Genomic DNA, 22643 nt, shown 5'->3' with positions numbered 1-22643 from the left:
CAAAACAGGTGAATCCTTTTCATACAGGAAAACAATCTTCTATGCAGGTAAATTTGTCCGAACCAGGGCAAGTGGATCCCATTGGTGCAGGTGAGCTTGCTAGAGCTATAGCAAGTGATCCTTTTGGGGATTAATCAAAACTACGATAGTAAGCAGGTATGGCTAACTGCGACGACTTACTAGAACTATAGTAAGTGGGTCATACCATCTACGATAAGCTTACTCCAACTACGATAGTGAGTAGGTATGGTCAACCGCGACGACTTACTGAATAGTAAGTGGACCTTACCATCTACGATAAACTCACTCCAACTACGATAGTAAGCAGGTATGGCTAACTGCGACGACTTACTAGAACTATAGTAAGTGGGTCATACCATCTACGATAAGCTTACTCCAACTACGATAGTAAGCAGGTATGGCTAACTACGACGACTTACTAGAACTATAGTAAGTGGGCCCTACCATCTACGATAAGCTTGCTCCAACTATGATAGTAAGCAGGTATGGCTAACTGCGACGACTTACTAGAACTATAGTAAGTGGGTCATACCATCTACGATAAGCTTACTCCAACTACGATAGTAAGCAGGTATGGCTAACTGCGACGACTTACTAGAACTATAGTAAGTGGGTCATACCATCTACGATAAGCTTACTCCAACTACGATAGTAAGCAGGTATGGCTAACTACGACGACTTACTAGAACTATAGTAAGTGGGCCCTACCATCTACGATAAGCTTGCTCCAACTATGATAGTAAGCAGGTATGGCTAACTGCGACGACTTACTAGAACTATAGTAAGTGGGTCATACCATCTACGATAAGCTTACTCCAACTACGATAGCAAGCAGGTATGGCTAACTGCGACGACTTACTAGAACTATAGTAAGTGGGCCCTACCATCTACGATAAGCTTACTCCAACTACGATAGTGAGTAGGTATGGTCAACCGCGACGACTTACTGAATAGTAAGTGGACCTTACCATCTACGATAAACTCACTCCAACTACGATAGTAAGCAGGTATGGCTAACTGCGACGACTTACTAGAACTATAGTAAGTGGGTCATACCATCTACGATAAGCTTACTCAAACTACGATAGTAAGGGGGTATGGCTAACTGCGACGACTTACTAGAGCTATAGTAAGTGGGCCACACCATCTACGATAAACTTGCTGAAACTACGATAGTAAGCAGGTACGGCCGACCGCGACGACTTACTAGAACTATAGTAAGTGGGCCCTACCATCTACGATAAGCTTACTCCAACTACGATAGTAAGTAGGTGTGACTGACCGCGACGACTTACCAGAGCTATGGTAAGTGGGCCACACCATCTGCGACAGACTTACTCGAACTACGATAGGGAGTGGGTATACCAACCGCGACGACTTACTAGAACTATAGTAAGTGGGTTACCTACGAACTGCAAACCCTTCAGCACTACAACAATTTAATTATCTTCTACATAGCATTCATCACGTTAGTCCCTTGGCAGTGATCTCCTTCAAATCATCTCGCTGATTAATATCACGTTAGTCCCCTGGCAGTGATATAAAGCTACGTCTCTTTGCAAATAGGGATTTATTTTCCCTAATCACAAGGTTTCTCAAACAGTTCTTCAATTGGGTTTATCACGTTAGTCCCTCGGCAGTGATCTTCTTCAATAACAAACAAGGTTCTATTTTTCTTTTCCAAAGTTACTAACTTCAACTAACATAACTAACAATCATGCATCATTCAATTGCATATCTCATTCATACATAATGCATATACAAACATCGCTCTCATTTATTTTGAGAAGCTCATTGCATCAGACATCGCATGCATCATGACATTGCATAAAATTCAGGTTGCCTTTTAGGCCGTGCTACAACCAAAAACACAGTGGTCCCTTTCAAAAGCATATGCTTCACATCCAAGAAAAAGAGAGGTATTTACCCTAGATAACATCTTTAAGCCCATCTCCCGCAGAACATCCTTCCCAACAAGTGCAAATTTCAGGGCATTCTCAGTGTTCAATCATCTTCCACCTTCAGATCATGATAGGCAGACGTGCCTATCTGACTCTTCAGGTTTAAGAAGATTGAACAGGGGCAGCTGTCATACCCCAAAATTTGCCCTCCTATATTCAATCAAAGGATTGTGAATCTCCAAGTCCTCCAATGGATCTCAAGGTATCTTATATGTCTCAAAGTATCTCCATGTCAAAAGTCAAGCTTCAAAAAAAGGATTGCTCACTCGATGACTCAGATGATCGATAATCGACTATGTTGACCTAAAAGTCAACTATAGTCAAAGTACAGTCAAACTTCAAGGTTTTAGGTCAACATCAAGTGAATTAAAGTATATCCATCATTTGATCAAAGATTAATCATGATTCCATTAATAGAAACTCAGAGATGAACAAGTACAAAAGGTTCAAATTAGGGTTTCTTCAGGAGAAAGTCAACCCAACTTTGACTGGGCATAACTTTCACATGGAACATCAAAAATTCCCCACTCAAAGCCTATTTTGAAGGAAATTAGATTCTCTACAATTTTGTCTCTCACAAGCCAAGTCCATAAATGCTTCATTTGAGAGATACAGTCCAAGAGATTATAGGTCCTCTAAAAAGTCAATGAAATATACCTTTTGGGTCAAAGCTCATAACTCGAGCATGGAAACTCCGATTGAGATGAAACCAAAGACATCATTTAGAGGACTCTTTGGGCTTTCCAAAAAAAAAGTCCTAGAACATGGTCATATGAAAAATATTGAAGGAGATGCAAAGCTTAGAAGTTGGTCGATTTTGGAAAATACATATAAACTAGTGATTTTGGGTTTTCTTGACCAATGGGCCTAAGAATGTAAATTTCAAACTTAACCTTGGGGCTTATAATGATTTTTAAATAATTATTTTATTAGTATGATATTTATTTTTATTTATTTGGATTTTAATTCAATAAGTATTAATAATTCATATAAAATATAAAATAAATTGTTTAAAATCAAAGATTGATTTTCCAATTAAATAAAATCAATCAATATGTCAAATATATAGTACAAAATCGTGGGCATGGAGATTGGCAAGAGAAGATTGCATTTTAGCCAAATTTGGAAGTTTAAAATCCCAATAATGATAGAGATTTGATCCAATGTAATTGACCTAATATGATTCTCTATAAGTACAGAAGCTAGCACCAAGCACAAGGGGGCGAAATTCTGGCCTCCTAGGGCCATGGCCGAATGCAAAAAATCCAAGAAAAAGTGAAGTTTAATTTCGTGGTTGCAGGGAGATTCAATGGATTCTAATGATTCTAACACGTTCTTGGATATTCTATGAAGCGAATCCAATCCTTATCAATGATCGAAGCATCACGTAACATGGCCGAAGCACCTACGGTTTGCTTTATATATTTTGATTTCGGTTACAATAATATAAAGATCTTACACCAATTCTGAATATATATTTGCGTTTATATTAATGTATTAAAGCTTTCTGGACCATTAATTGGATTTTGGTTGTGATTCGAGGAATCCACCATTGCTAGGTTTTTTGAGGTGTGATTTGGGGGTTTTGTGTTCGAAGAAAAATCAGACCAAATAAGAGGCACCTTCAGGTTCAGGAGATCCAAAGGAGTTGATTCATGGTCTCGTAATTAATTTATGTCTCGTATTAAGAATTTATTTAGTTTCAGGGGCTATCGCAACAGTACAAAAACCGTGGGTATAGGTCCCTGCGTTTTTCAGAAAGAATGAAGAAGATGATGATGTGTAGGCTAGCCATTCGTTCGTTCAAATTCTGGCGCGCTGATCCCACTAATGGACAAGGATTTGTATATGTGTCATCAAATGCATATGAAAAACAAGAAGTGAAGCGCAGCTGGAATGGTAAAGTTATTAAGCTGAATAAAAGGGCGTGGGTTCGATCCACACGCTCCACAATATTTTTTGTGAGATAGCAAGTTTCATCATCCAGCGCGCGCACCTGCATGTACATACTGTGCACCTTCGCTGCAGGACCACAGGATGATCCCATCCAACATATAGGAGCGCTCAGGTGCAGCGTGGACACTCAGGAAGCATCACATACGATCTCAACCCAGGTTTCCTTTATTGTTTATATATATTATTTATATTTTGTTTATTTAATTGTTTAATTATCTCCATGCATTTTAGTATATATATATATATCTAATTTAATTAGAATTAAGGTGAGAAGAAATTGGGATTATGATTATTTAAAATTGTCTTTCCGATTATTTTGATTTTTCGATTTAATTGATAGAATTAATTTTAATATAGCCTTTATTTATAGAAATCACAAAAATTTAAAAGGTTGTTATCAATTAGGGTTTACCCAATCCCGTTGACCATGGGCCGAAGTATTAAGATTAGGGTTTTTTTAACCGACTTAGCTTTTAGCCCAATAATTTTAGAATTTTATTCGCTTCGATTAAATCAATTGATCGCGGTGGGTAATAATCATTCATTTAAATAATTAAATACAAATTAAAATAACATTTATTTTGCTAAATGGTTTTAGCCAAATCTATTGGTTACGATGAGTAGCATACCTTTTAAAACTCGTTATTATTTGTAATCGAATCTATCGATTATGAGGGATAACGATAAAACCAATAATTAATTATTAAAATACATCAATTTGCTAACGGTGATAATCGAACCAATCGATTAGAATAATTAGCAATGCTTTTATTAATCTGTTAATTATGGTGATCAAACCTATTGATCATCGCGATTAATAGTACAAATTAAAATCAGGGTTGTACGCCCAAACCTTAAAAAACACTAAACCACGATACTACAGATTTCAATCACTGCGATGTTCACAACTACGATAAGGTAATTCAAAATACCTTCGAACTTCGCATTTCAAAACAAATTCAAATACATTCATTTCAACTAAGGCGTACAACCCTGTGCCCGAACTACGTCGACTCTGATCCTCCCTAAGGAGGTACGTAGGCACTTGGCAACAAGGCGAGTCCCCCTCTTCCAAACTCTAATCATTTCATATAATTAGCCTTTTAACCCTATTAGCTGTCTGTCATCTTTCTTTATCTTCTGCCATAACCCTTGTCTTTGCAATGTTAACCTTTAGGAAAGGGTTGAGGGTGCCTAATACCTTCCCTCGACCTGAATATAGTATCTTACCCCGATCTCTATACTGCGTAGGGTTTCCTATTCGCCCTTCAGAATAGGTGGCGACTCTCTAAGTTAAATTTTAGGCAGGTTGCTACAGCCATCATAAGTTCCCACCTTGAATTCCTTCAAGAAGATAAGCTTGTCAAAGTTCTTAAAAAGCATAAGAGTGCTCTTGGATGGTCCATTGAAGATTTGAAGGGAATAAGTCCAACAATTTGCATGCACAAAATCCTAATGGAAGATGATCACAAACCGGTTGTCCAACCACAACGACGACTCAATCCAGCGATGAAGGAAGTGGTTAGAAAGGAAGTTGTAAAACTTTTTGACGCATGGATGATCTATCCAATATCTGACAGTTCTTGGGTGAGTCCAGTTCATGTGGTGCCAAAGAAAGGTGGAACTACAGTGATTAAGAATGAAAAGAATGAGTTGATTCCCACAAGGACAGTTACAGGGTGGAGAGTCTGTATTGACTACCGAAGACTAAATCTGGCAACAAGAAAAGATCACTTCCCGTTGCCTTTCATCGATCAGATGTTAGAAAGGTTAGCGGGTCATGACTACTATTGTTTCCTCGATGGCTACTCGGGGTATAATCAGATAGCTGTTGCACCAGAGGACCAAGAGAAGACTGTTTTTACATGCCCTTTTGGTATTTTTGCCTACAGAAGAATGCCATTCGGGTTATGTAATGCACCGGCCACATGTCAACGATGCATGCAATCTATTTTTGCCGATAGGCTTGAGAAGCATATGGAAGTATTCATGGATGACTTCTCGGTTTTTGGTAAGTCTTTTGATAATTGTTTAACTAACCTTGCTCTTGTTTTAGAAAGATGCCAACAGACCAACTTAATCCTCAACTGGGAGAACTGCCATTTCATGGTGCGTGAAGGTATAGTTATGGGTCACAAAATTTCTCATAAAGGAATAGAAGTTGACCAAGCAAAGATAGAAGTCATAGCAAAATTGCCTCCTCCCATGAATGAAAAAGGTATTCGAAGTTTCTTAGGGAATGCGGGCTTCTACCGTAGATTCATAAGAGACTTCTCTAAAATAGCAAAACCTTTAACTACGTTATTGGTTAAAGACAAAGCATTTATTTTCAATGAAGAGTGTGTCGTAGCATTTGATACCATAAAGCAAAAATTAGTGTCGGCACCAATTGTTGTAGCCCCGGATTGGTCTCTACCGTTTGAGATCATGTGTGATGCAAGTGATATTGCAGTGGGGGCGGTTCTAGGACAACGTAGAGAAAAATTATTACATGTTATTTATTACGCGAGTCATGTGCTGAACCCTACACAGATGAACTATGCAACTACAGAGAAGGAGTTGTTAGCGGTTGTGTATGCCTTTGATAAGTTTAGGCAATATCTGTTGGGTTCTAGAGTCATTGTTTATACTGACCATGCTGCCTTGAAGTATCTTTTTGCTAAACAGGACTCTAAACCAAGATTGCTAAGATGGATCTTACTCCTTTAGGAGTTTGATGTGGAGATTCGTGACAAGAAAGGGTCTGAAAACACTGTGGCCGATCACTTGTCTCGAATGTCACCTATTGAAGAAACAGAGGATACGCGCCTAATAAAGGACGAGTTCGCTGATGAACATATCCTCGTTGTTATTGGTGTGCCTTGGTTCGCCGACTATGCGAACTATTTGGTAGGTGGTATTATCCCTGATGATTTTGACTATAACCGAAAGAAAAAGTTTTTACATGATTACAGGTTTTACTTGTGGGATGATCCATTCCTATACAAGAAGGGACTCGATGGTTTGATCAGAAGATGTGTACCCGAGGAGGAACAAAGGGATGTGCTAAAAGCATGCCATGACTCCGAATATGGAGGACATTTCAGTGGTGATAGAACGGCTGCAAAGGTCCTACAATCTGGTTTGTATTGGCCCACGCTATTCAAAGACGCTCAAGGCATTGTGAAAGAATGTGACAGGTGTCAAAGAACGGGGAATATCTCAAAAAGAAACCAGATGCCTCAGAAGGGTATACTTGAAGTGGAATTGTTTGATGTGTGGGGGATCGATTTCATGGGGCCTTTTCCACCATCTTTTGGAAAGAACTACATCCTTGTAGCTGTTGACTACGTCTCTAAGTGGGTTGAAGCAGTCGCTCTACCTACAAATGATGCGAGGGTGGTAGTGAACTTCCTCAAAACCAATATTTTCTCAAGATTTGGGGTTCCCAGAGCACTCATAAGCGATGAAGGCACCTATTTCTTAAATAAGTTGATGGAGAATCTGCTAAAAAAGTACAATGTTGCATATCATCCTCAGACCAGTGGTCAAGTGGAAGTGTCGAACAGGCAAATCAAGCAGATTCTCGAAAAGACTGTTAGCGCCTCGAGAAAGGATTGGTCTCTGAAACTTGAAGATGCACTATGGGCATACAGAACAGCATTCAAAACCCCGATTGGTATGTCCCCGTATCAACTGGTTTATGGTAAGGCGTGCCATCTTCCCCTTGAACTTGAGCACAAAGCATTCTAGGCTACAAAATACTTGAATTATGATCTGGGAAAAGCAGGTGAGCTACGGATTCTTCAAATCCATGAGCTAGAAGAATTCCGTGATCAAGCCTATGAGAATGCTAAAGTCTATAAAGAGCAGACCCGAAGATGGCATGATCAGAGAATAAAACAGAAAGTATTTTGGGAAGGCCAGTTGGTGCTTCTATTCAACTCCAGGCTTAATCTCTTTCCAGGGAAATTGAAATCCAGGTGGTCTGGTCCGTTTGTGGTACAGACGGCATTTCCTCATGGCGCGGTAGAAATTAAAAATCCAAACAATAGGGATGTATTCAAAGTGAATGGAAAAAGGTTGAAGCCCTACTATACTGGAGTAGGAGCAGGAGTGATCGATCATTTACGTCTCACCGGATGAGGTGTATACCGTCGAGCCATGCGACGTTAAACGAAGCGCTTCGTGGGAGGCAACCCACGCTCGTTTTCTTCTAACGCATTTTCTTTTATTTTGTCCCTGTATTTTGCTCTATCTTATTTCATTGTAGGTGGTCAGAGGTTTGGATCGGTAGGAGCAACCTGAGGCAAAAAGCCGTACGATAACTCGCTATTGGTGCCTACAGGAGCATCAACACGGGTGCCCGTGTGGGGGAACACGGACCGTGTCGTGTGAAAGAAAAATAAAAATTTTGAAGCTATAGAGGTAACAACACGGGTGCCCGTGTGGGGGAACACGGCCCGTGTTGTTTTCAATCCCCCCCCCCATATATAAAAAACCAGAAGTTTAACACGGGTACCCACTCACTTAAACACCCTTGTGCTTTCATTAAAGTTGCTCTACTCTCCATCCTCTACACTTTAACCGTTTCAGATTTTAATTTTGTGCAATTTTAATTTTCGAATTTTTCTATTGTGGTGGTGTTTGTGTTTTGTTTTCATCTTTTTGCAGAGACCTGATCATGCCTCCTAGAAAAGCAAACCTGCACCCCACTAGGACAGATGATTTCGCGGAACCCTCCCAACCAAGGCAGAGAGTCCGTCGTGCCCCTAGTCACGCAACCGGTCGAAGTAGGAATCAGGAGGAGAATGCCCATGGGATTATATTTGCTAAACTTGAGCACAAAGCGAGGTATGATGTTTTAGTTCAGCGTAAATTACTCCCAACCCGCTATATCTGTGATGACACACTTGTTAAGTTAGGCCTAAAAGATGAAGTATACCGTATGTTTCACAACATCGGGATGTTGCCTTTTATGCTATTTGAGGCACCCACTTATGAAGGCCTAACTCTTGAATTTTTGAGCACTGTTGAATTTAAATTGCGACACAAGTGGAATGGCTCCGAAATGGAGTATTATGGTGATCTAGAATTTTATATGTTTGGTAATAAGCATACATTGTCCTTGGAAGAGGTTGGGGCGGCCCTTAAACTACCATCCGCTAGACCGGGAGCCCCACCCGAGACATTTCCTGCTGCTGAATTTTGGGAAGCCATCACAGGATCCGCTGGGTACAACCCTAGTAAAGCCAAGGCCTTGGGGATTCATAATCCTTGTTTCAGATATGCCCAGAAAGGCCTGGCCTTTACTTTATTTGGGCGGGGAGATAGCACGGGGGTATGTGCGAAGAGAGAGCTTTTTCTGTTACATAATATGATTGATGTAGGACGAGTGAATATAGCGGCTTTTGCTGCTAACCACCTGAAACAAGTTGGGCTTGCTTCATCTGGGGAGATCTCGGTAGGTGGGATGATCTCTCAACTGGCTGATCACTTGAGCTATAGTCAGCTCTTGATAGAGGAACCCTCGATACCTGGTAAGAAGATTGACTTGACAACTCTTGTCAATCAAAGAATGATTGTGGTACAGCCAGGGTACTACTCCCTAACTATTCATGGGCAACATATTATGGCACTACCCGCACCCAATTGTATCTCTATTGCAAATCGTGCTAACTGGTTATATGTAGTTACAGGTACATATCTAGGAGAGAGCCCTCCACATGATCATAATTTTTCAGGTGACAAAAGGGAGGATGACAGTTCAGCTCGGGATCACCCTGTCCCGCCTCCTCAGCAGTTCAACCAACAATATGCTGGGTCGTCCTCCATGACTCCAGATCAATGGGGGTGGGTACAAACAGAGATTGGTGCTCTCTGTACCGAGCAAACAAGACAAGGTGTTGAGTTGTTTCGACAAGGAACTGTGGTGGATGATGTCCAAGATGTGATGCGACGTCTTATGTTGCATTTTCCACAGGATCCTCCTCCTCCACCGCCGTTTCAGTAAACCAGGTAGTCTCCGCCACACTTGAATTAAAACATTGAGGCCAATGTTTCGTTCAGGTGTGGGGGAGGTTCTATTTTATTTTATTGCTTTGCTTTGTGTTTTTGAATTCATAGTTTAATTTGTTTGGTTTGGTTGTGTTATTTTTATTTTTCTTTTGTTTTTAAATTATGTTTCTTTCAAGTTTGTATGGTGCAGTGCTGTATGGTGTTACCAGGTGATTGATAGAAGTCGGAGGGGAGCAAACTAATAGCTAGTGGTTGAACAACACACCCCATACTTGATCTCCGCAGGCACCACGGAAGTTGACACAATCAAGAGGAGAAGGTAGGACGCAAAGCATCAACACTGAACCAAGAGAGTAGTATGGTATGTTTCAGTTGAAAGGAAAGCGCATGACACCAAGAGCACCTCAGAGCATGTAAGCTTAACCCACCCGGTGAGATTACAGAGCCAAATTCATAATATCACATGAGAGTTCAGTCAGGTATGATGTCATTCACTTTGATTTTGCGTATGTTCTCGTAACACAAGCACACTACGAAAACGCACACTGAGGCAAGTTTTTCTTTAGCCCCGAGCCTTTTTAGCCATCCTGTATGCATTATATCCATAGTCAACCCCCTTTGAGCCGTAATGTTTGTTTGTTCATTGTTGTTATTCATGTTACCACCCACATATTCACCATTCATGTTATCGCTCGGTATTAATGTTTTCCTCTTGAAAGACATAAAAGAATCTAAGTGTGGGGTAGTGACCCATTGAGAAAGGGGCAAGTGAAAAAAAAAGAAGAGAACAGAAAAAAAAAGAAGATGAATGTGGAACTTGTGAAAATCCAAAGAGAAATTTTGAAAAACAAAATAAAGGAAAAGTCTGTCACACTTGCTCGAAAGACTACATGAATGACTCTCAAAAGCTAAAAACAAGAGTCGAAGGTCTTAACCCCATTCTTATGATTCAAACCACTAAAAGTAGAAATGTGAACCCAACAGGAATGCCGAGCACCAAAACCTTTTGTTATCCCGTTCCTTGTTTACCCCACCGAACCCAAGCCACGTTACAGCCCGAAGACCTCATGAAGTGTGTGTAATCTGTGTTTGTAGTGATTCGAGAATGTATACAAAGTTAAAAGTAATATGCATGCCTTGGTACTGTGAGTGTAAACACTTTAACCCGGAGAGATTTTGTGAGAATGTGAAAAAGCTTGCAGGTGAAAAAGTGCTCGGAAGTGATAAGGCGGTCGATAGATTGATGAAGGATGCCATAGACTCGATTGCTAAGTGAAGGTGTTTTGCGAATAACATGAATGTGTTGTGGAGAAAAGAATCTCGTCGGTGACCTTTGCTTCGTCTCGATACATCACTTGAGGACAAGCAATGAGATAAGTGTGGGGTTGTTCGACCATCTGTGGAAATCTGTCTATGACTCTAGACATCGCACCAACTCCTAAATTCCTTATGGAAGAATTTTATCTGAAATATTCTTTTGTGAAGGAATAATTGATCTGATTAAGGAAATAATAGTTGAAGATGGTCCAGAAAGCTTTTTTGAATTCTGCCTGTTTAAAACAAGATGTGATGTTTTCCGAGGATATGACAGCTTAGTTTGTCTTAATTAATGTATGAATGTTACTTATGTCTGTTCTCGGCTTGAATGTTTGATTTAATATATTTGTGTATATGTTGTTGTCTGCTTCAATTAGTGAAGGCTCCTCCTTAGTTGTTTGGTAGTCTTTGTGTTAAAATTTAATATTTTAATGTTATTCAAATATAAAAATAACTGCTTTTATTCACTAATACACATTTTACTATGACCTAGGCAAGATCTCAGTATACTAACTGTAGCGGGGAAAATCTGAGATCGAAGCCATGGAATTGACTCGACTCAATATTTCGTTTGAAATCGCCACCGTGCTTTATTGTTTCCAAAGGAAAAGGGAAAAGAACGTAAAACCCAAAGTTTGTTTTTAAAACAAAAGAGAACTCAGGTTCGGGTGTTGATTATACAAGGGGAAGGTTTTAAGCACCCCTCATATCTGTGGTACTCCACAGGAACCTTTTTGAAAATCTGTGTCGTGTGTGCTAAAAAAGGGGTTTGTTTTATTTTTAAAATAAGCTCGGCAAAGCGTTAAGCCTTGTGCCTACATACCTCCTCGGTGCAATGGAGAAGTCAGAGCTAATGTAGTTCCGCTTAAAAGGGAAAACATTTTAAAAAAACGAATAAACACTTTATCGTCGTCGGAGAGAAATACTCAGCCATTGATCTTGAGCATGAGAACAAATAAGTTCTTTGCATCGCAAATGAAAGAAGGGCTCCAACTCGGATAAAATCTATGAGTATGCCACTAGCTCTCTCCCACGGAAAAGATCTCATTATATCAATCAATTTCAAAATCGTGGGGTATAACCACTCGTTTCGACAATTAACAGTGTCTAAACTTTGAAGAAAAAGCCACTAAGGGCAAAAGATATTTTTAAAGAAAAGGTTTAAAAAGAGGTTTTACAGACATAAGAAGGTTTTTGAAAAAGGGAGAAGATTTTGAAAATTTAAGAATGGGAGGAGATGAACAGGTTATCCTATTGCGTAAAATAAAAGCTAAGGAAAGAAACGGTCTAACCGAAGAAGAAGCCAACATTTGACATTATGAGTCAAGGTAGAGTTCTCATCCTTTGGACTCATCAATACCAAACCAAAATATTACCACTTGGGGATCCAGAGAAAAACTTATTATCTTAGCACCACTTTGCATTAAGCACATTAAAATTCTGACAGAAATCGGGCAGAATAACGGCTGTTTTCGGGTAAAATCCTTATCTCAATGCCTTGGAATTAACCATTAAGGACTTTCAAGGAAATACCTGCATACACAAACTGTGGTGTCGTTTTCTTTTACCTCCCCGTTTCACTTGGGAGGACGGCACGCTAGACCCTTCACGCGAAATTTGGAAGGAGAATGCGCCCGTGGTGGGATGAATTTTGTTTCAGTTCTTCCTACGATATCACACGAACTTTCTTATTTGTCCTACGAGTAGGAAAGGGGAAAAAAGATCTCAACTAAACCCTAGGAGTTTGCTAAGTGTGGGGATTTCACCTAGACTAGAAATTCTGGAGTCCGGGAGGTCGGTTATACATAGGGAAGTGTTTAAACACCCTACATATCTGTAGTACTCTACAGGAACCTTCTCTGTGTCATTTGTGTTTGTGTTTGCTGCTAATGATTGGGAAAGTTTCTCCTTTGTGTTAGGAGAGAGAATTGAATTGATTTGAAAAGACAGACAGACTGACTGACTGACTATTTTTGGTATTTTATTAGCTCGCTGAGATTCCTTGTGAACCTCATGCCTACATATCCCTAGTGGAAGTCAGAGCTTAATGTAGTTCGGGGAACTAACTAGGGAAAATAAATTTTTTTTTGGTGCCTTGCTTGAAGCTCAAGGTTGAAGCTTGGGATTAAATCTCTGTTTACAGTAAAGAGACATGAAATCATCTCTACAGAGAGGTATTTGTACTATTCTACCACAAACATTTTGAAAGAGTGACAGAATAACTGAATTCATTTCATTCAAGAGGGGGACCTTACTTGTGTGTGTGCAAGTATGCCAGTCAGATGCCTCTTAAATGAAAGAAAGATGCTCGTCCAAATTAGGGAAAGTGTACAAGTCTGGGGATGTGCCAGAGCATGTCTTTCAGAGTCCTAAATGGGAGACTTTGATTGAAATTGAAATTGAAATGTTTGTTTGTTTGAATGTGGTAGAGTAGTAAAAATATCTCTCTATAGAGATAAGCTATGTCTATCTACTGTATAAAAGATTTGAATTTAACTGGCTTGTATGAGGCCCAAGCTTGAGGCTTTTTGATTGATTAATTAATATTATTGACTCTGGGAGATGACTCCATTGAGGATTAATTACAGGGTATTTTAGTGTTCTGTACAAAGCCCAGAATTGAGGCTGACTCTATTTGGAGAGTGTTTATTTGATGGATTTTATTTGGTGTTCTGTACAAAGCCCAGAATTGAGGCTGACTCTATTTAGGGAGACTCTATTTATGTGCCTTGTACAAAGCCCAAGGTTGTGGCTGACTCTAGCTATGAAAAACATTATTTTCTGCCTTGTACAAAGCCCAAGGTTGTGGCGGACTCTTAAATAAATGAATTGAGTATGGATGACTATATGGGGAAAGATCCTAAGTGTTAGGAATCTTTGACACATGAAAGTATGGTTTATCTGCCTTGTACAAAGCCCAAGGTTGTGGCTACTGAATGATGAAGAACTCACTGGGGAGACTCTATTATCTGCCTTGTACAATGCCCAAGGTTGAGGCTGACTCTTGACAGGGGAGTTTTATTGTTTGGGTGCCTTGTATGAAGCCCAAGGTTGAGGCTAACTGTTTTTGTTGGTTTTGACTCTACTGGAGATTAAAAAGACTGTTTTTCTTTGGAAGCTAACCCTTTCCAGGGATTTTGACTCAGCTGGTGAATTTGTCTATTAAAAGACTGACTTTATCATGTTTTTTTTGGAGGCTGACCCTTTCCAGGGGTTTTGACTCTTTTGGGGAAATTATCTCCTAAGAGAAATGAATCTTTATTAATTGACTTTGGAGGCTAACCCTTTCCAGGGATTTTGAAAGAATAAAAGAATGTGTTGGAGGCTAACCCTTTCCAGGGATTTTGAAAGAATGATTTGGGTAGCACTCCATTAATTATTAAAGGATGAAAAGATTGGCAGAAAGATTATCTAGTGGAGACTTCTTGTTTAAAGCCCAAGATGAAGGCTGACTCAATGCTGAAGATGACCAAAACATGGATCCTAGATTCTATTAAGGAGGATTGATGAAGATAAGGGTGACAGAGACTGTCCATGTCTCTCATTCCAAAAGGTGTGCTCAATGTAAAATTGAGACAAACTTAGCTTGTTTAAAGTCTGGTTTAAATTGGAAGAAACTCACCAGGGTAGGCTAAAAGGTGACTAAAGACCTGTTCCTATGTTTATAAGAAACCTGATGGGTCCTTGTATACAAGCTCAAGAGGAAGCTGGAAATGCTTTTAAGAAGCCTGTGGGTCCTTGTACAAAGCCCAAGAGGAGGCTAATCGAGGGTCCTTGTTATAGCACAAGAGAAAGCTATGTAGTTTTGAACTTATTTTGGCTCTAAGCAAATGGGTAAGAGGTTTCACCGGGAATAATTCCTCTTTGGGTGGATGTGTCCTATATTTTTGGATTCTAAGGTTTTTGCCAAGATGTTTCACCGGGAATAATTCATCTTGGGGGTTTGAACTACAGATCTCTAATTAGGAAAGAGCCTTCACCGGGAAGACATTCTCAATCCTAGGTCATATTCCTATAATATATATATAGTTTAACTGTCCTAAGGTTTATACTCAAACGTAGTTCTAAACTAATATATGCACAGTTTATATTTGACAGTAATTTAAATAAAGACTGTAAATTGAAAGCTTGTAAAGCCTAACCTGGATGGAGTGGAGGCCATTGAAGAAGTATGTACAAAGCCTCAACAGTATTTTTGTTGTTTTGTTGATAACAGTTGAATGTATATGATGAACAGTTAATGGTTTTTGAAAACAGAAGAAGTGAAGATGGACAAAGGTCACATAGGTATCTGAAGAGTTTCACCGGGAATAATGCCCTTCAAATACCAGAAGAATGTTTTGAAAACAGAAGGAAGATTTTGAAAATACAGTTTTGAAAACAAGCTAAGAAGAGAAGGTTTTTGGGACTTACACTCTATTAGAGGCCCAGTACTTTGCAGTACTGGTGATAAAAACAGTTGGAAATGATTTGAAATGATATAAGGTTTTGTTGTTTGAAAACCTTAATCATTTGATTTAATCAGAGATTGAAAACAGTTTTGAGAATTGACAAAACTCAACTTAATTAAAGTAAAAATAAAGATTTTACTTAATTAAGACCTAAACAATTAGGGTTTTATCATAAAATTATTTACAAAGTGATTAGGTTAAAATAAAGTGATAATATATATTTAAAGTATTTAAGAAAACACTTAAAAACATACTATTTTAAACCTAATTAAAATTCAAGAAATAAATATTATTTTTATGATTTTTTTGACTATTCACAAAATAGATATATTAAATAATAGGTGTATGAAAAATGAAGTGAAAATGATTTATTTTGATAGGTGAATTAATTGTGTGAAGTTGTGAAGAAATTTAGTGTGAAATGTGATAAAAAAATGGTTTTGTCACCTAGAGGGGTTGAACTCACGCCCTCCAAGTCATTGGCCAAAACACCCACCATCTGGGCTACGCGCGCAGTTTGTTTAAGATGCACATCCAAATTATTATATTTTCAAACAAGTGGCAAAACATTTGAAAAATAAATGAAGCAAAAAGTCTGGGGCGAGGGGGATTCGAACCCCAGACCTTGGGCATGAGGAGACTAAGAGCGCATGTGTGGCCACTAGGGCAAGTTGTTCAGTCGTTAATAAAACGCACACCATTCAAAATAAAATAAACTCTCCCCTGAGAATTCAAATTTTGCGCGCCACCACCATCTTCGTCTTCAACCTCAAGCTCTCCATTTTTGGATTTACTCGTTTCTCAACCATTTGCAACGATGTAAACATGAAACTTGCTCTAAATTCACTCACGATTCTAAATATGTAACTAACATGAACTATCATTAACTACATCTAACTAATTTACCAGAAATCGTGAAGAACCCTAAAATTTCAAAATTAAATTAAATGACTATACTGAAAGATAAATGGATGATGATAGAGGGTTTTCAATCCTCTGATGATGCTGAACAAGATAGAATCGAGCTATTTCACAAAGAGTACTTAAATTAAAGAGAGGGAGTTCAGAAACTTACCTCTGAAAATGGAGATCGTGAGGATGATAGAGAGCAACTGGGCTTGTATGAATGATCCCAAAAGCTTCCTTGTGGCTCAGTGATGCTAACTGAATGCTTGTAATGACCTCAAACCTCCTGAATTGTTCTATGGACCTCCCTCGATTTCAGCTTCAAGTGAACATGGAGGGTGTTGATTCTCGAGTTACAGATGAGCTGCAGCCATCTGGTTAGCTTCACTATGACCTGAGGAGTGTGTCTGGATGATTGGCTTGCCTTGAAACCTTCTGAATCACTCCATGGACCTCCAACTGTAGATGATCCAAAATGAGAGCAACAATGGTGTTCCTCCACCTACAGAAGTGATCCAGGTGCTTGGATCGCCTCAAATGACCTCCCTTGAGATGTTAGAATGCTCACTTCCCAAAGATAAGCTCTGGTTTGAAGAAATCGATTCTTCTTGCCAAAGAACTTTGAAAAACAATGAACAAGAGAAGAGAAAGAGAAAGCAAGTAATATGGTTGCTTTGGTGTGTTTTTTGAATGAGAATGAGGCCTCTATTTATAGGCAAATGTCTCAGTACTGATTGGGAGAGTGAGCTTGCTTAGTGAAGTAAGTTTGGTTTCTTAGCCATGAAGAAATTTCAAAGAATATCCAAATGTGATCATTGCATTTTCGAGCCACCTCCCCTATCCATTGATTCTATCTGATCTTAGGGGACAATTCAGATGCAAAGTGAGCTCTAATTGGTTGGTGAGAAGATTCCTTGGGTGATTCATCAATTTGCCATAAATTCTCAAATGTAATCATTACATAATCACATGTTCTTGTTTTAGGAATCTTCTTCAATTATCATGGCATGGTGAAAATGAATGCATGGCATGTTTGCAGATGTATTATGGGTCATGTAGCATCTGTATTTGAGGTCATGTGCACAAAACTTCAAAGTTCCAAAATGATGCATGACCTATAATTTCACTTCATGAGGCCAACTTTGAACAAGCATAACTCTTAGCTCAAATTGAATTTTGAGAAGGTTGAACACAATTTGGAAAGCCCTAAACATCTACTTCAAATCATTAGTTTATGTCTTTTTCAGAATCATTTGGGAAATTTGTGAAAAATGAGCCCAAAGTTGGATGAAAACTAGGTTAAAACACTTAGAAAAATTTCTAAGTGTTTATGACCTAAACTTCAAAATTTCCAAAACTTCATAAATGGTTGATCTTTTGAAAAACGTTCCTTTGTAAGATGTTGTTTTATTTTGCAAGATCTACAACTTTCATGTTGGAAGTTTTTTGAGTTGTGTAGGTGATATTTTGAGTTCTCACCATGCCTTCAAAAACCCTAATTCCCGACTTTTTGCTCCTTGATGAATTTCTTTGAATTTCTTTGGTCAAATGACTTTGACATCCATATATTGATGATATTGATCTTTGAAAGTCATTTTTTGACCAAAAACCTTAAAAGTCAATGATGATCCCACACAGTTGACTTTTCCTGACAAAAGTGAATTTTTGGGCTTTTGTGTAGAAACAAGATCTTCTCCTCAAATGAATGATGTAAATGGATTATATTGAGGTAGTAGAGATTCTTGAATCATGTCTTGAGTTTTGGATCCATGCCCTGATTAAAAGTCAACTATCTTGGTGAATTAGGTCAAAAACCCTAATTGTCGACCAGAGGACAATGATGACTGTAGACTTTGAACTGAGGTGTAATGTCCAGTGGATCTTGTTATATGAGTTGTTTGAAGATGATTGATGTCTTTGAATGGTCCCTTAGGGCTTTTTAGGGTTTCCCAAAGGTGATCCCTGATTTTAGTCCTTGATAGGCTCCAAACCCTAGTCTGTTGATCTGAGTAATCCTGTACTTAGATGACTGGGTGTCTTAATCAATCATAGGTGTAATAATGAGGCTTTTGAGTCTTATGATTGTATTAGAGACTAATCCCTCTATTGATTGATCCTTTGCCTGAGTTTTCTTGTCTTTGAACACCCTTGATTGAATGTTAGGCTGTTCTGGATATTTGCCTCGACTTGATGAAAAATCCTGAAGATATGTCATCTCAGGGGGGTCAAAATTTAGGGTATGACAGATGCCCCTATTTAAGTTTCTTTTATCCGGAGGGAGAGAGATTGATATCTCGATCTCTCTTGTGTAAAAGAGACTTAAATATATTAAAGAATGCCCGAATTTTGGGCGCTCCTGAGATGTTGTAACTGACGTAGTCTTTGCATGACTTGATCCCGTTGTCGCGCTTGGTGGGGGATGAGGAGACAAACTCCTGCAGAAATACTTGATGTGGATTCTGGTGAATGGATGGCAATGTTGGATGCGCAATCCATCTTCTTTAACTAAGTGTTGATACTTAGAGAAAGGTAACCAACTTCCCCTCGTTTCGGATGTCCATATCTCGAAACTAGTTGTAGTTGTGTTTGGACAATATTTCAGATAAAGAGAAAATTTCGAAAAGTTTGTTTCCTCATCAAACTTCTCATCAGCACTTGGAGATGAGATGCCATTTGACGGTAGTAAAGAAACTTCAAAGGTTTGTTTCCTCATCAAACTTCTCATCAGCACTTGGAGATGAGATGCCATTTGACGGTAGTAAAGAAACTTCAAAGGTTTGTTTCCTCATCAAACTTCTCATCAGCACTTGGAGATGAGATGCCATTTGACGGTAGTAAAGAAACTTCAAAGGTTTGTTTCCTCATCAAACTTCTCATCAGCACTTGGAGATGAGATGCCATTTGACGGTAGTAAAGAAACTTCAAAGGTTTGTTTCCTCATCAAACTTCTCATCAGCACTTGGAGATGAGACGCCATTTGACGGTAGTAATGAAACTTCACCATCTTCCCTTTTGACTTAACGTCTTTGAAAGATTGTCATATGGGCCCGCGCTCTTTTGAGGGGCTAATGACTTTGTTTGAAGGCGGACGAACTGTTTTCGGGGTGAAAACTGCCATTCGTCGACTGATGCCTGGGGAATCAACAAACTGTTTTCCTAATAGGAAAACTGCCATTCATCGACTCTGTGGGGAATTAAAAATCCCAGAAACAGACAAACTGTTTGAAGAAACTGCCATTTGTCGATCTCTTAGGGGAACAAACTGTCTTCTACTGGGAGAGACTGCCATTTGTCGATTCTGCTGTGAGAAAGTGAGCAAACTGTCTTCTGCTGAAAGAGACTGCCATTTGCTGACTTTGTTATGATAGAAAGTGAGCAAACTGCCTTCTGCTGAAAGAGACTGCCATTTGCTGACTGCTGGGGGAAACAAACTGTCTTCTACTGGGAGAGACTGCCATTTGTCGACCCTGTTATGAAAGAAAGTGAGCAAACTGTCTTCTGCTGAAAGAGACTGCCATTTGCTGACTTCTGCCGGGGATTATGAACTATCCTCTGGATGAAGACTATCATTTGCTGACTCCGCTGGGGAATCATGTGTCGATCTCTTAGGAGATTCTGATTTATTTTCTTTGACGAAAAAGTGGCATCTCTTGACCTTGCTGGGGAAATACCAAACTGTTTTTTTTTCTTAGGAGGAAAAAACGTCCATTTGTCAATTATGTCAAGGAATCCACCCTATTTGGAGAAGAGAACTGCTCATCGACCCTCTGGGGAATGCGAAATAGATTATCTTATCCGAATAAGATTGTCGAGTGGCGCTCTGTGGGAGAATCTCGGCTGAGGATCTCCAAAAGTGAACAAACTATCTCTTTGAGGGAGACTACCATCTATTGACTTGCTTGGGGAAATCTCTCCACATGGATTGTTGTCTTGAAGGAAAAAGTTTCTCCAGGACTTGCAGTGGAAACTTGAGTTCATGCCCTCATGACTCGGGCATTCTCATGATTAAAAGCCTAATTTGACTATGCAGTTGTGATGTAATGTATGCATGAATATTATGACAATTATAAAATGTAAAGTGAATGTGAATAGAATTGCCGCGGATGTAAAATCCTATGCTGCGACTTGAAATTCTTGTAGAGCAGAAGATGTCCTCTTCTTGTAGTTCGAACTCTGTTGGGAATATCTGATTATCAGTTGTCCGCTGTCCGAAGTGAGTAGTATGATTTGAAGTAAAGATCCGTCATCGGGAGATGCTCGCAAAGCGACCTCATGGGGAAATCTTGGTTCCCGGAGTCTCAACCGTTCTCGGAGCAACTATTTGCATTCTTCCTATTGTTTGCAAACCTTAGAAAGAAATTCCACCTTTATTTTTGCAAGTAAATTCATTTTTATTTTATGAAAACATTTGTTTCAAGAAAATGACTGTTTAAATTTAAAATGCATTTCAAGAAACTGAATAAGACTAGATTGCAAAGGAAAAGCACAAGGCTCAAATTATTATATATGGAATGGTAATCAGCCAAATGCTTGATTCCATGGAGTATTTACAAAGTTGGAAATTGGTAATTTTCGGGAAAAGGGCTACGATGAAACGTGACGACCGTTATCTTTCCCTTCCACTCCAAGTTGCGCTGTATTCGTGCTTCGCAGAAGATGACCTACTGCTGATGAACACTCCGCTATGGATTTTGAATGATCAAGTTTGTCCTGAACACAGTTACTTGCCATATATCCCTAACTTTTGCGTAAACTACCCCTTTCGGGTTTTAAGTTTACCGGGATTGATTATTTATTTATTTTTTTTATGTCTCTAACTTTTTCCTGAATCGCCCTTTCGGGTTTTCGATTCACCGAGACGCTCTTTTTTTTTTGCCTAAGCCGCTCTTTGCGAGTTTTCAACTTAGCGAGCTGTTCTTTTAATTATTTAGGCGAAGTATTTCTTGACTGCGTCGACGTTCACAGGACGGGTGAATTCTTCTCCATCCATAGTCGTGAGTATTAAGGCTCCTCCTGAGAAAGCTCTCTTGACCACGTAAGGGCCGTCATAATTGGGAGTCCATTTCCCTCTCGAATCTGTGAGAAAAGATTGAATCTTTTTGAGTACAAGGTCGCCTTCTTTGATTGTGCGAGGTCGAACCTTTTTGTCGAAAGCTTTCTTCATTCTTTGTTGATATAGCTGACCGTGGCATAAAGCTGTCATGCGCTTTTCTTCGATTAAGTTCAATTCATCGAATCTGCTTTGACACCACTCGGCTTCTGTTAATTTCGCCTCCATCAAAACTCTCATTGATGGAATCTCCACCTCTATTGGTAGGACTGCCTCCATGCCATATACAAGGGAGAAAGGAGTTGCTCCAGTCGAAGTACGTACTGATGTACGGTAACCATGAAGAGCATACGGGAGCATTTCATGCCAATCTTTGTAAGTGATGACCATCTTCTGAATGATTTTCTTGATGTTTTTGTTAGCTGCTTCTACAGCTCCATTCATCTTTGGTCTGTAAGGAGATGAGTTGTGATGTTCGATCTTGAATTCTTCACAAAGCTCCTTCATCATTTTGTTATTCAAATTTGACCCATTGTCAGTGATTATCTTGCTAGGAATGCCGTAGCGACAGATGATGTGATTCTTGATAAACCTGACGACAACTTGTCTTGTGACGTTTGCATATGAAGCTGCTTCAACCCATTTGGTGAAATAATCTATAGCTACCAAGATGAAGCGATGTCCGTTGGATGCTTTTGGCTCGATCATTCCGATCATGTCGATTCCCCACATGGAGAAAGGCCAAGGGGAAGAGAGTATGTTGAGAAGAGATGGTGGCACATAAATTCTATCGGCGTGGATCTGGCATTTGTGACATCTCTTTGCATACTGGTAGCAATCTGACTCCATCGTCAGCCAATAATATCCTGCTCTCAGTATTTTCCTTGTCATGGTATGTCCATTGGTGTGAGTGCCAAAGGAACCTTCATGTATTTCTCTCATGAGTATTTTTGCTTCTTTTCTGTCAACGCATCTGAGCAGAAC

This window comes from Vicia villosa, linkage group LG5 (assembly GCF_029867415.1).
Source record: "Vicia villosa cultivar HV-30 ecotype Madison, WI linkage group LG5, Vvil1.0, whole genome shotgun sequence".
Lineage (NCBI taxonomy): Eukaryota > Viridiplantae > Streptophyta > Magnoliopsida > Fabales > Fabaceae > Vicia > Vicia villosa.
Note: the sequence above shows the minus strand (reverse complement) of the source record.